Genomic DNA, 13,415 nt, shown 5'->3' with positions numbered 1-13,415 from the left:
ATTCTCTGCAGGCTCGGGGCTTCGCTAGTTAGCCGCCGCAATGGCTGCCCGATTGTCCGCTGCTCGTTCCGTCGCTCTCTTCGCCTCCTTTCAGGGGTTACCTGGCGAACCGGACGAGCGGCTTTGACACCGCCGGGAACCTAGACCTCTAGACACCCTCCAGAGGTTTATTGGGGGGTCTTGGAGAGTCACAGCTAGTCAGTGTCAGCAAGACTGAGCTAGCTGGAACGAAGACAGCTTTCTAAGTTCCAGATACTCTTTAGTGGAGACAGTAGTTGGAAATGACTCAAACGCCAAGATTTTTAAGCATCTGGCAATTACTATTCCTATTAGAAAGCACACTGTGATATTTTCCCATTTCCCCACAAGAACTTTCTGCAAACAGGGCTGAATCAAGGCTGTAAAGCTATTTCCTGGTAGTTGAGGGATAGTGTAGAGGCCTCCGGCTAACCTCCTTCTGTCTTGAGAGGTGAGGTCAAACTGCTGCATTGGCAACAACGAAGAGACCTTCCTGAGGTGCAAGCCTGGGCAGTGTGTATGGTGGTCCTGAGATGCCCAGATGACAAGATCCCCCGCTCAGCCTCGCTGGTGTGGTCCAAAGGAAAGCAGAGCAATATGTTTTGCACCAGCTTGGCTGCAGGAGTTGCTCAAAATTAGCATACAGGAGCCGCACAGCCATTAGCAGAGAGCGCTGACTTTTTCCTGTGGACAATTGGACTTAAAACAAGTACCCGTGAGTAGAAACGGAAAATTGGATCAAGAAATTGTTTTAATTTGGTATCGAAGCGGGAAGGTGCAAACAGGAAGTCCGCCTTCCGCTTTTTTGTATATAGACTAAAGCAAAAATTTTGCAAGCTAAAGCCGGGAAGCTGTTAAAAAAGACTAAATTGCCTACATTTAGAACCACTGAAACCCCCCTTGGAAGGAGGAGAAAAGGGGGGGAACTCTGTTTAACCCCAGCAGGAGAGGGAGTGAAGAAGGATAAGTTTCCACCGTCTCTAACCTGGGAACGGGGTGTCAGAGACAGAAACTGTTGGAGAGGTTCATTGACTGTGAACGTAACACTATGACAGACAGCTAATGAAGAGAAACAAGTTGATTCTAATGTTGCCTTTTACATTTTAAAGAAACAAAATACTTGAAAAACATCTGAAACATCTGAAAAATGAAAGTAACTTTCCATTGTCTTAAAAAAAAAAATGGATACAAGTAGATTGTCTCCTCTAGAGGGAGCTTGCTAAATTGTTGTTGCAGCATATTTGAGACCCAACATCTGTGAGATTAAGACTGTGGGAACAGTCTTTTCTGACCTTGAACAAAGATGAGCTGGGAGAAAGACTGGGTGCTTGCTTTATGCAAGACAAATGCTTTGCTGGAACAGATGCATGAGAAAATGGACTTGATGAATGAGAAAATGGATTTGACTGTTGTTCTATTGATATAGAAATCATACAAGAACCAATCTATCAATCTGTACTGACTGGGCAGGTGCAGATGACAATGGAGGAGGATGCGGCTGCACCTCAAATAGTACAAATGGAGAGACCCGAGGCCCTACAGGAGCATAAACCGCTGTTATTGAAGATTGAAGTTGGAGTGGGCCAAGGGGAATCTGGAGATGAGGAGGTTCTTAGCTTTGGAGAGACCATGAAATTTGATTTTAAATACATTTTGGATTATATCGAGGACTGTGGGGAGTGGGACTGTGGGGAATGGGCGAGCTGGATGAAGGGTGATGGAGATAATTTTGGACTGGAATTCCCCAGAGACCTACCCCCCAATTAGAAAGGAAAGAAATTAAGACAGAGACCAACAAAAGACAAGGAAAGAGGCAAGCACAAACAAGATGAAGAAGAACTGCAGAAGGGACATGGAAGAGATTTAAGGGCCTCGGATATAAGGCTTCCAGGTTGATGGACTAGATGGAATGGACAATAAGGACTGACATGACCCGAGACCAGGAAGAAGAGACGCTGGATGATGATTAGAAGAGAATTTATAATGGAATTTTTTTATTTTAGAATTAGCTAATGAATATTAGGGAAAATGTGGGAATGAAACTATACGACTCTAGTAGAAATGATATCAAGAGCTATGTATATTTGAAAACTAAGATTTAAGTTCTAAGGTACTTAGGGGTAAAGTAAGGTTAAATGAATTAAGGTAATCTCAATAACAGAATATGGGGAAAGATGGTAAGGATCTGTTGAGTTAAATATTAGGTTAAATTGTTAAGATAAATTTTATAACAAAAATTGAGAAAGATGGAAAGAATGTGCTGAAATAATTACTAAACTAGAACACAAAAACGGAGGTGTGAGGAGGTCAATGAAACAAGCAAATGGAAATTATGGATATGCAATTTGGGATTTGTGTTTTTTTTCCTTTTTCCTTTTTCCTTTTTACTGTCTTTTGCTGTATTGTTGTATTTTGTGTTTTTCTCTCTTTTTATTGTTTTCTTTTTTTGTATTGTAGTGTTGTTTTTTATTTTTTATTTTTTTTGTAATTCTGAAATTATCAATAAATATTATTTTTAAAAAACAAAACAAAACAAAATTAGCATACAGGATGCCATCCAACAAACTCCATTCCGGATTTGTGTAGAGTTTACTCCTTAGTCTTTTCTTCTCCTCAAGAAATCCCACAAGGTTTAGGATCAGGGTTTTCCTTCTCCTAGATAAGCAACCTTCCCAGGTTGACAAGCCTCACCTGCCCCTCATGTACAGAATGTGCAGAAACCACCATTTTGACCAATGGGCCCCCTATTGGTCTTGTCTGCTTAATTTGGTAGAGCCTGTCTTTGCACGCAAGGAAGTCCTTAACTCATTGAGGGTTTGAGACCCATCAACTACTCTCACCTGGTTTAACCAACCAGTCGAAGCCATTCCCGGGGTGTGGCTGCTGCCACACGCCAACAGCTTCTAGGAGCCAAAGGGAAGAACTGAGTACAGGGTGGGAACCAAAGGTGGATCTTGTTGTTTAGTCGTTTAGTCGTGTCCAACTCTTCCATGACCCCATGGACCAGAGCACGCCAGGCACTCCTGTCTTCCACTGCCTCCCGCAGTTTGGTCAAACTCATGCTCGGCTTCTGTCGTCCCCTTCTCTTTGTGCCCTCCATCTTTCCCAGCATCAGGGTCTTTTCCAGGGAGTCTTCTCTTCTCATGAGGTGCTAAAGTCTTGGAGCCTCAGCTTCACGATCTGTCCTTCCAGTGAGCACTCAGGGCTGATTTCCTTAAGAATGGATGCGTTTGATCTTCTTGCAGTCCATGGGACTCTCAAGAGTCTCCTCCAGCACCATAGAAATGGCCACTTTAGGAATCCCCTTACCTGGTTTCCATGAGTTAAATATGGGCAACAATTTTTTTAAAATGTGAACAAAACTGTCAAAAATTTACAGAATTCTGGAATAGTGAACAAGGAACAGTAAATGGGGTCATCTGGAGCTTTGAGGTACATTGCCAGCTGTATGTTGATGACACACAGCTCTACTTCTTTGCACTTGCGAGTATGGCAGTGGATGTGCTGGTCTTGCCTCCACAATGGACTGGACGAGAGTCAGTAAACTAAAGCTCAATCCAAATAAGGCTGAGGCACTGTTAGTGGGTGGTTCCCTAGACCAGATGGATGAGAGGTAGCCTGCTCTTGATGAGGTTACACCCCCTTCTGAAGGAGCAGGTGTGTAGCTTACAGGTACTTCTGGCTCCATTGCTGTTGCTTGAGGCTCTGGTGGCCCAGCGGTGCCCCTATCTGGACAGGGATGTTGGTTTCTGCTTTCTTCACTGTGCAGCGAAGTGCTTGTCACGGGACAATGTTTTGCATTCCACAGTCAGAGTACTGTTGGGTTTCCCACGGGAATGGGAGACTGGATGTGACGTACACTGGTTTCCTGTTTTTCACTCCTCTCTTGGTGTTCTTTGTTCCGAGGAGAAGGACGGTTGCTTCTCTGCTTTCGCAGAGGCAAGATGCATGTTTGTAATCTCTCAACATTGAAGTGAAAATAAAGCAAAGTTAAGCATGTGGCACGTACTGCTCATCCTTCCGCTGTGTACAGGACTCTGCAAAAACAACATTTTTGGTTATGGGCCCAGAAAAACGCAGTCAAACTGAAGGATGGACTCCAAGAAGCCGAGTCGGAATGCCGGCAGAGGGACAGAGAAACGGGTCGGCGTTATCTGCTCTGCGCGTCAAGTTGATTGATGAGAGGTATGTGCTCATGCTCCGGGCAGCCTGCCAGCTTCTAGTTTATGGCTTTATGGCTGGACTTTGAACTTTTAAAGCCGTTTTGCCGCGATACAGGCAAAGGCTCTAAGGCACAAGCTCACAGGCTTGGGAGGCTTGAAAACCGAAAGTACCTTTGAAAGTGCTTTTGGAATGAGGTTTGAAAGCAGCAGTGACGCAGCTTGATTAAACGCCGCGAAGATGGCAGATGCAAAGCTGGCTGATGCTTTTGGGATTCCTAAGCTCAATAAGAAAAACTACGCGGACTGGGTTCTCTATGCAGAGGCTATTCTGCGGAAAGAAGGTCTGTACAAAGTTATTACAGACAACCCCCCAGCTCCAGTTACAGACGAATGGAAAGCTAAGGATTCCAAAGTGATGGGAACTCTTACATTGATAGTATCCCCAGAAGAGCTCTGTCTGTTGCGTGATAAGACCACAGCCAGAGAAATTTGGGACACTTTAAGAGAGGCTCACTTGAGGACAGAAGCTGGTTCCTCAATGTACTACTATGCCAAGCTGCAAGGTATGGCTCTTGCTGAAGGTGGAGATGTGCGTAAACATCTGATGGAGATGCAGAATCTGAGACATGAGCTGCAACAGAGAGGACTCACCTTTCCAGAGGCTGTGTATTCCTTCATGATACTACATTCTTTGGGTCCAAGTTGGGAGTCCGTTGCCACTCAGATTGCTGTTCAGCCAACTGCTCAGCTCACAGTAGCCTATGTTACTGCCGTGATACTGAATGAAGCAGACCGCCGGGGTGCTAGCTGCATGGGTAAGGGGGAGTCTTCACAGACGTCATCCCAGAGTGCAGTGGAACCACCAGATGGCGCCAAAGCTTTGAAGGCAGTGAAATGCTACTCGTGTGAACGTCTAGGCCATATGAAGAGGGAATGCAGATATCCCAGGGCCAAGACAGAGCAGCGCAGCGGAAGCTCATCGTGTGGAAAAGGCCAAAGCAAAGGCAAAGGTCCAGTGTCCAGGACAACGCAGCACAAGGCAATGGTCTCACGCTTCACTCCAAACGTCGCAAAGGTCCAGAAGACGTCTAGATCTTTCTTCGTTGTTGATTCAGCAGCTACCCACCACATGTGCAACGATAAGCAACTGTTTGTGTCTTTTACACCGCAGGAAGGTGCGATTCACCAGGCGGATGACCACACGATCCCCAGTCAAGGCTACGGAACTGTTGTTCTTCACAGTTTGGACTTATCGATACAAGATGTACTTTACGTACCAGATGCCACACACAATCTACTCAGCGTTATGCAACTGAATGAACGGAACATTGACGTTTCCTTCAAGAACAAGAAATGCACCATCACAAAGAAAGACGATTATGTATTGCATGCTGAATGTGTTGATCATTTGTTTGTTCTGTATTATGATGATGTTGTGCAGAATGATACTTGTTGCATTGCAGGTTCTAACAAAAGTTTGCATGCAGGATGTATTCACGATTTTCACAGGAAATTTGGTCATTTGCATTTTGAGGCAGTATCTAAAATGCCTGCCTTGGTTGAAGGTATGACTATTAAACCCTGCAGGTACCACATGAAGTGCAAGGCATGCGCAGCAAACAAAGTGAAAATGTCTGCGAAAGGTAAGGTGTCTAGTAGGCAAGCCACAGAACCATACCAGGTTGTTCATGCTGATTTAGTTGGTCCACTATCACTCTCTTTGGGTGGAAATAGGTACTTCATGGTTCTCATTGATGCATTTTCCAGGTATATTTACGTGTACAATCTCAAGCAGAAATCAGAGGCTTTTCCAAGGTTCAAGGAATTCTGTGCTTGGTTGAAGATAAAGACTCTTTTCACTGATCGCGGGGGAGAATTCACTTCTCAGCAGTTTGAAGCTTTTCTGACTGAGAAAGGAATTCAGCATGATTTGTCCAGTCCTCGCTCGCCATGGCAGAATGGACTTTGCGAAAGGGCAAATCAGACATTGCTTCAAGGGTTAAAAACCTTGCTGCATGATGCCAATCTTCCAGAGAGTTATTGGGCCGAATCTCTCTCGTGTTTTGTTTACAGTTACAATCGCAGGTTATCTTCAGCGATTGGTTGCACCCCCTATGAGAAGATGTTTGGCAAGAAACCGTACATCAAACACATGAAAATTTTTGGTTCTGACATGTGGGTTCACACACCACAAAGCTCCAAGTTAGGCAAGTGTGGATTGCATGGTATCTTTCTAGGTTATCAGAAAGGTTCTTACAGAATAATGATGACTGACACTAAGACAATTAAGCTCACAAGAAGTGTTGAGTACAATGCCAAGTGGGGGGAGAATGTGGGAATTTTTCAATGTTATCCTGATGACAGTGATGAGACTGAGGATAAGCAACAGCAAAAGCAGCCGCAACAACCCACACCCACTGATGAAGGTTCTGATTCTGAGTCTGAAACTGAATCGGATGATTCAGAGGATTTCAAGAGTGCGAAAGCCTCTATGCGACCCTCTGAAAGCTCTGATCAAGAATTGGAAGAACCATTGTTTACAATAGGCCACTTTTCTCCTAAGAAGGAAGAGGAAAGTGTTGAGGACTTAAGGATAATTCGCAGGTCACAAAGAGCCACAAAAGGCAGACATCCAAAGAGATTTGCTGATGAATTTGCTAAGACAGCAGTAGCAGCTGTTAAAAGCTCCAAGAAGGTATTTGAACCTTCAAGTTTCCAAGAAATCCAGGATTTGGATTCTAAGGAAGCTGAGCCATGGTTAAATGCCATGAAGGCTGAGCTTGATTCCTTGGAAAGGAACAAAACATGGGAGCTAGTTCCAGTAGTTCCAGGAATGAAACTGCTTGGAAGCAAATGGGTCTTCAAAGCGAAGACAGATCAAAATGGCAAGATAGTCAGACACAAAGCCAGATTGGTAGCCAGAGGTTTTGCACAGGTACCAGGTGAAGACTATCACGAGACCTACTCACCCACAGTGAGATATGAGAGCATTAGGCTTATGTATGCTCAAGCTAGCTGCAGAGGAGAATCTACACGTTAGTCACCACGATGTAAATACAGCATTTTTGTACGGATCTCTAGGTGAATCACTTTACATGCTTCCACCTGATGGCGTACAGGTAAAACAGGGATTTGTTTGTGCTCTAAAGAAGTCCCTTTATGGTCTCAAACAAAGTGCACGGTGTTGGCACACAAAACTCACTGAGACATTGTTTTCTCTAGGTTTTCAGCAAGGGAAAGCTGATCCATGTGTATTTGTCAAAGAGGAGGGGCAAAAGAAGCTGTATTGTTTGTTTTATGTTGATGATATTTTATTCTTTTGGAAAGATGTCACAATGTACAATAACACCCTAGCTCAACTGAAAGAGCACTTTGACATGAAAGATCTTGGTGAGGTAAACAACTACTTATCTCTGGAAATAGAGAGAGATCAAAGTGGTAACATTCTAGTACACCAGTCACGGAAAATTGCTGATGTGTTAAGCAAACTGAACCTGATGGATGCTAACCCTGTAGACACACCGATGACAACAGGTTATCAGGTAGAAAACACTGAAGAAGCATTTTCTGACACTACACTGTACAGAAGTGTGCTAGGCAAGCTAAACTTCATTGCCAGATGTTCAAGACCTGACATTGCTGTTAGCTGTAATTTGCTAAGCAGACAAGTTAACAATCCCACTGTTAAGGATTGGAAAGCTCTAAAACGCATAGCACGCTATTTGAAAGGCACTATGCATTACAGACTGAGATTTAACAATCAGAAGTCTGGTGGTCTTGAGATATTTGCAGATGCAAGTTTTGGAAGTGACACTACAGACAGGAAAAGTACGTCTGGAGTTTGCTACATGTACAATCAGGGTCTATTTGATTGGTCATGCAAGAAGCAAACAACAATTAGCTTAAGTACTTGTGAAGCTGAACTGAATGCACTGTCTTATTCACTTAAGGATTGTGAATGGTTGTTACAATTGTGCAAAGACATGAAAATTCCTGTCAAATGTCCAATCCAGGTTTACCAGGAAAACAAAGCATGTTTGGCTTTGCTGAATTCGGAAGGTTGTAAGCAAAGCACGAAGCACTTGCAATTGAAGTTGCAACATGCTAAGGAACATATTCAGAAGGGACTCATAACGGTGTCCTATATGCCAGGTAATGAAATTCCTGCTGATGTATTGTCCAAGATTGTGTCAAGGGATCAACACTGTACCTATGTACAGAAATTGGGTTTGTACTGATATTGTACGAACACGCTGCCCAGTGATGTTCACAGAAAGGGGGAGGATGTTGGTTTCTGCTTTCTTCACTGTGCAGCGAAGTGCTTGTCACGGGACAATGTTTTGCATTCCACAGTCAGAGTACTGTTGGGTTTCCCACGGGAATGGGAGACTGGATGTGACGCACACTGGTTTCCTGTTTTTCACTCCTCTCTTGGTGTTCTTTGTTCCGAGGAGAAGGACGGTTGCTTCTCTGCTTTCGCAGAGGCAAGATGCATGTTTGTAATCTCTCAACATTGAAGTGAAAATAAAGCAAAGTTAAGCATGTGGCACGTACTGCTCATACTTCCGCTGTGTACAGGACTCTGCAAAAACAACAAGGGATAGCCTAACGTCTGTTGTCTAATCTCTGGCAACCTCTAGGTTAGATTACTGTAATATGTTATATGTAGGGCTGCTTCTGAAGATGGTTCGGATACTTCAGCTGGTGCAGAATTCAGCGGCCAAGTTGCTCACTGGGGCAAGACAGTTTGAGCATATAATACAATCCTGACATTGGTGCTAGTTTCAACTTATAAAGCCTTAAACAGCTCATGATTGCAATACCTCAAGGACCACCTCTTCCTATAAGACCTAACTTGGACTTGGATCATCATGTGAGCCCTTTCTTTGTGTGCCTTCTCCACAAGAGCCCCAAAGGGTGGAACACCAGAACGGGCCTTTTCTGCAGTGGCTCCCTGCTTGTGGGATGCTCTCTCCAGGGAGGCTCACCTGATGCCTTTGTTGTATATCTTTAGGTGCCAGGTGAAAATGTTTCTCTATAACTAAGACTTTGGCTGATCAAACATTCTATGGCCTTTCAAATGTTTTTGTGGGGACTTCCGCTTTGCTGCTGATTGCTTCCGGACGCTCATCTCGGGAGTTCCAAGGGGTGAGCACTCACCGAAGGGGTGAAAGAGGGGGTTGCTAGGCTTCACAACTCCCAAAAGATCCAGGAGGGCTTCCTGCATCTAAAAGGACACGCTGAGGCGTTGGAGGGGTCTTCAGAGTTGAAGGAGACCACAGACGCCCACAACAGCGTTCCCTCCCCACGGAGAGAAAGCCTGACTTCGGGAGTGATCCTGCAGCATAAGCTCCAAAGAAAAGAGGCGTCTGGTATCCGCAAGCACGGTTGGTCCCCCGGAAAAAGCTATCAAAACATAGGTAATTAAGCATAAATCTTACGGCAGCTAGAGGCTTCTTTGAACTGGAAGCTGTACAAAGGACTGGGAGTTCAACCGAAGTGAATGGAAAGATAGCTGAGATTAACCAGACGCTTAATTAATGCAAGAGAAAGAGGAGGTCAAACCCATTGCATTTTGAAATACAATCCAGGAAAAAACAAGGTGGAGAAGAGAATTACAATTATATTGTTTTACAACAGCTTGCATGGACTGCTGTAATATCAAATCAAGAAAGAAATAAGGGGGAAAAGACTAAAAGGTGAACTATCCCTTTAATATATTGGACAACATCTCTTGGAGTTTTATGAAGAAAAATCTACATGGGATGGGGGTATGCCAAGGTTTTGAAAATGGTATAGGTGCAATATATTCTGAACAAAAAGCTAAATTAATTGTAAATAATGTGGTGACGGCAGAATTTAAGATAGAAAAAGGGACACGACAGGGATGCCCAATCTCCCCATTGCTTTTTATATCGGTCCTGGAGGTTCTGCTAAATATGATCAGAAGGGACCGGTTGGTTAAAGGTATACAGGTCGGAGCCAAACAGTACAAACTGAGAGCATTTGCAGATCATAGAATCATAGAATCATAGAATCCTAGAGTTGGAAGAGACCACAAGGGCCATCGAGTCCAACCCCCTGCCAAGCAGGAAACACCATCAGAGCACTCCTGACATATGGTTGTCAAGCCTCTGCTTAAAGACCTCCAAAGTAGGAGACTCCACCACACTCCTTGGCAGCAAATTCCACTGTCGAACAGCTCTTACTGTCAGGAAGTTCTTCCTAATGTTTACGTGGAATCTTCTTTCTTGTAGTTTGGATCCATTGCTCCGTGTCCGCTTCTCTGGAGCAGCAGAAAACAACCTTTCTCCCTCCTCTATGTGACATCCTTTTATATATTTGAACATGGCTATCATATCACCCCTTAACCTCCTCTTCTCCAGGCTAAACATGCCCAGCTCCCTTAGCCGTTCCTCATAAGGCATCGTTTCCAGGCCTTTGACCATTTTGGTTGCCCTCCTCTGGACACGTTCCAGTTTGTCAGTGTCCTTCTTGAACTGTGGTGCCCAGAACTGGACACAGTACTCCAGGTGAGGTCTGACCAGAGCAGAATACAGTGGCACTATTACTTCCCTTGATCTAGATGCTATACTCCTATTGATGCAGCCCAGAATTGCATTGGCTTTTTTAGCTGCCGCGTCACACTGTTGGCTCATGTCAAGTTTGTGGTCAACCAAGACTCCTAGATCCTTTTCACATGTACTGCTCTCAAGCCAGGTGTCCCCCATCTTGTATTTGTGCCTCTCATTTTTTTTGCCCAAGTGCAATACTTTACATTTCTCCCTGTTAAAATTCATCTTGTTTGTTTTTGCCCAGTTCTCTAATCTGTCAAGGTCGTTTTGAAGTGTGATCCTGTCCTCTGGGGTGTTAGCCACCCCTCCCAGTTTGGTGTCATCTGCAAATTTGATCAGGATGCCCTTGAGTCCATCATCCAAGTCGTTGATAAAGATGTTGAATAAGACCGGGCCCAAGACAGAACCCTGTGGCACCCCACTAGTCACTCTTCTCCAGGATGAAGAGGAACCATTGATGAGCACTCTTTGGGTCATCAATACTAAGATGACTTAGTATTGACGCTACAGGAGCCAGAATCTAGTACTAAAAGAGTTTTAGAACTGATTCAAGAATTTGGTCAAGTGGCAGGTTTTAAATTGAACAAGTTAAAAACTGAGAAAAATTTAACACCGATTGAAAGAGATAGGTTTCAGAATGAGACAGGATTGACTGTGGTAAAGAAAGTGAAATATTTGGGGATTAACATGACAGCCAAAAATGGGAACTTATTTAAAGACAACTATGAAAAATGCTGGGTTGAAGTGAAAAAAGATTTAGAAATCTGGTCAAACTTGAAGCTTTCATTGCTGGGTCGTATTGCTGTGATAAAGATGAATGTATTGCCAAGAATGTTGTTTCTGTTTCAAACATTGCAAATTGTGGACAAAATGGATTGCTTCAAGAAGTGGCAGAGAGATATCTCTAGATTTGTCTGGCAGGGCAAGAAGCCCAGAATAAAATGTAAGATATTAACAGATGCAAAGGAAAGGGGTGGATTTGCCCTGCCAGACCTTAAACTTTACTATGAATCAGCAGCCTTTTGCTGGCTGAAAGAATGGCTACTTCTTGAAAACACAGACACTTTAGACTTAGAAGGTTTTAACAATGTATTTGGATGGCATGCATATTTATGGTATGATAAGGTCAAAGCACATAAAGCATTCAAAAACCATATTGTCAGTAAAGCATTGTTTAATGTCTGGGTAAGATATAAAGACTTATTGGAAAATAAAACCCCAAGGTGGTTGTCACCAATGGAAGCAAAAGCTCAGAAAAGGCTCAATATGGAGGCCAAATGGCAGATATATTGGGAAATTTTGGAACAAGAAGGAGGCAAATTGAAACTGCAGAGTTTCGAAAAATTAAAAAACAAAGTGAGAGATTGGCTTCATTATTATCAGATAATGGAGGCATATAATTTGGACAAGAAAATCGGCTTCCAGGTGGAAAAGTCAAAATTAGAAACAGAACTGTTAGAACCCAAAACTAAGAATCTGTCAAGAATGTATAACTTGCTGTTGAAATGGAATACTCAGGATGAAACGGTGAAATCTGCTATGATTAAATGGGCACAAGATGTTGGACATAATATTATGTTTGCTGACTGGGAACAGTTATGGACCACAGGTATGAAGTTTACGGCATGCAATGCCTTAAGACAGAATATTATGAAAATGATATACAGGTGGTACATGACCCCAGTCAAGCTTGCCCGATAACGAATGTTGGAAATGTAAAGAAGTGGAAGGTACATTCTTTCACCTTTGGTGGACGTGCCCAAAGATTAAGGCTTTCTGGGAAATGATATATAATGAACTGAAAAAGGTATTTAAATATACCTTCCTGAAGAAACCAGAGGCCTTTCTCCTGGGCATTGTCGGCCAATTGGCGCCAAAGAAGGACAGAACTTTTTTTATGTATGCTACAACAGCAGCAAGAATACTCATTGCAAAGTATTGGAAGACACAAGATTTACCCACTCTGGAAGAATGGCAGATGAAGGTGATCGACTACGTGGAATTGGCAGAAATGACTGGCAGAATCTGAGACCAGGGAGAAGAGTCGGTGAAAGAAGACTGGAAGAAATTTAAAGACTATCTACAGAAATATTGTAAAATTAATGAATGTTAGAATGATGTTGGATAGAAATTAAGGGGTTTCCAGCTGTAATGCTTTAGGAGATACGAAAAAAAAGGTTTATAAATGGGTAAAAGCTTAATGGTAAGGATTTGCTGAACTAACAAATTGAAGTGGAATACAAAGAAGGGAGGTATGAGGAGGTCTGTAAGGAAGATATGTTGTGGGAAATTATTTGTTTTTTTAACTGTTTTTATGTTGTATTTTGTATTTTGTTTCTTTTTATTTTTTTTCATTGTTATATTTTAAAAACTTTAATAAATATCTTTTTTAAAAAAAATATTGGAGAACGTCTGAGGCAATTATGGACGATATGGAGGAAAGGAATGAATGGGCCTGAAGACTTAAAGACCTACCCAAACCCCAGTGCTAAATTAATGGAGTGATTAAAAATGTTTTGCTGAGAGTTTATGTGTGAGAGACATTCGATATACAGGCTCCGGCTTTTACATAGCAGAAAGCCTTTCTCCCTTTCGTTAAAAAATTCCTGACAGTTATTTGAATTGATGGTCGAAATGATGGAAAGAGATGAACAGATCT

At 42.9% G+C, this 13,415-nt stretch overlaps 1 pseudogene across 1 annotated transcript in view; it reads right to left on the bottom strand.

Annotated features, from left to right (window-relative positions):
- The window catches only part of LOC308578231, a 1,025,155-nt pseudogene that overhangs the window by 705,075 nt on the left and 306,665 nt on the right, over nucleotides 1-13,415 (bottom strand). The window lies entirely within an intron of this gene.

This window comes from Podarcis bocagei (assembly GCF_964188305.1).
Source record: "Podarcis bocagei genome assembly, chromosome: W".
Lineage (NCBI taxonomy): Eukaryota > Metazoa > Chordata > Lepidosauria > Squamata > Lacertidae > Podarcis > Podarcis bocagei.
The sequence above is the reverse complement of the archived record's forward strand: the minus strand, read 5'-3'. Positions and strand labels throughout refer to the sequence as shown.